This window comes from Arachis ipaensis, chromosome B3, assembly GCF_059453495.1.
Source record: "Arachis ipaensis isolate K30076 ecotype BB chromosome B3, ASM5945349v1, whole genome shotgun sequence".
In the NCBI taxonomy this organism is placed as follows: Eukaryota; Viridiplantae; Streptophyta; class Magnoliopsida; order Fabales; family Fabaceae; genus Arachis; species Arachis ipaensis.
In genome coordinates this window covers 105054307-105055843 of record NC_142438.1, presented here as the reverse complement: position 1 = coordinate 105055843, position 1537 = coordinate 105054307, and the positions used below count along the sequence as shown (strand labels likewise).

The 1537-nt window shown below is 41.1% G+C and overlaps 1 non-coding gene across 1 annotated transcript; it reads left to right on the top strand.

Annotated features, from left to right (window-relative positions):
• Positions 1–1106: 1106 nt before the first annotated feature.
• Positions 1107–1214, top strand: LOC148571900 (small nucleolar RNA R71). The gene has a single exon (XR_015908703.1). It is a non-coding gene; the product is annotated as a small nucleolar RNA R71 (small nucleolar RNA).
• The last annotated feature ends 323 nt before the right edge of the window (positions 1215–1537 follow it).

Sequence of the window (1537 nt, the reverse complement as noted above, 5' to 3'; positions counted from 1 at the left end):
AGTAATTTCTGCCTAGTCAAGTCATCCAGTTCTTTGGTGAGCAAGGGGGGTTCATCCTCCCAAATCTCATTACCAAATAGCTTGGCATTTAGCTTCATGATTACTCCAAGGTACTTAGCAACTTGTTCTTCAGTAACATCTTCATCATCTTCAGAGGAAGAATACTCATCAAAGCTCATGAATGGCAAAAGTAAATTCAATGGAATCTCTATGATCTCAGTGTGAGGCTCAGATTCCCATGGTTCCTCATTAGGGAACTCCTTGGAGGCCAGTGGACGTCCATTGAGGTCTTCCTCAGTGGAGATCACTGCCTCTTCCTCCTCTCCAGGTTTGGCCGTGTGGGTTATGTTGATGGCTTTGCACTCTCCTTTTGGATTCTCTTCTGTATTGCTTGGAAGAGTACTAGGAGGGAGTTCAGTAACTTTCTTACTCAGCTGACCCACTTGTGCCTCCAAATTTCTAATAGAGGACCTTGTTTTAGTCATGAAACTTTGAGTGGTTTTAATTAAATCAGAGACTATAGTTGCTAATTCAGAGTGGTTCTACTTGGAATTTTCTGTTTGTTGCTGAGAAAATGATGGAAAAGGTTTGTCATTTCTAAACCTATTTCTTCCACCATTATTGTTGTTGAAGCCTTGTTGAGGCCTCTGTTGATCCTTCCATGAGAGGTTTGGATGATTTCTCCATGAAGGATTATAGGTGTTTCCATAGGATTCTCCCATGTAATTCACCTCTTCCATTGCTGGGTTCTCAGGGTCATAAGCTTCTTTTTCAGATGAAGCTTCTTTGGTACTGACTGTTGCTGCTTGCATTCCAGACAGACTCTGAGAAATCACATTGACTTGTTGAGTCAATATTTTATTCTGAGCCAATATGGCATTTAGAGTATCAATCTCAAGAACTCATTTATTCTGACTTGTCCCATTATTCACAGGATTCCTTTCAGAGGTGTACATGAATTGGTTATTTACAGCCATTTCAATGAGTTCTTGAGCTTCTACAGGCATCTTCTTCAGATAAAGAGATCCTCCAGCAGAGCTGTCCAATGACATCTTGGATAGTTCAGACAGACCATCATAGAAGATACCTATGATGCTCCATTCTGAAAGCATGTCAGAAGGACACCTTCTGATCAATTGCTTGTATCTTTCCCAAGCTTCATAGAGGGATTCACCTTCCTTCTGTCTGAAGGTTTGGACTTTCACTCTAAGCTTGCTCAATTTTTGAGGTGGAAAGAACTTTGCCAAGAAGGCATTGACTAGCTTTTCCCAAGAGTTCATGCTTTTTTTAGGTTGTGAATCCAACCATGTTCTAGCTCTGTCTCTTACAGCAAAGGGAAAGAGCATAAGCTTGTAGACCTCGGGATCAACCCCATTGGTCTTGACAGTGTCACAGATTTGCAAGAATACAGCTAAGAACTGATGAGGATCTTCTAATGGAAGTCCATGAAACTTGCAATTATGTTGCATTAGAGAAACTAATTGAGGCTTAAGCTTAAAGTTGTTTGCTCCAATGGCAGGGATTGAGATGCTTCTCC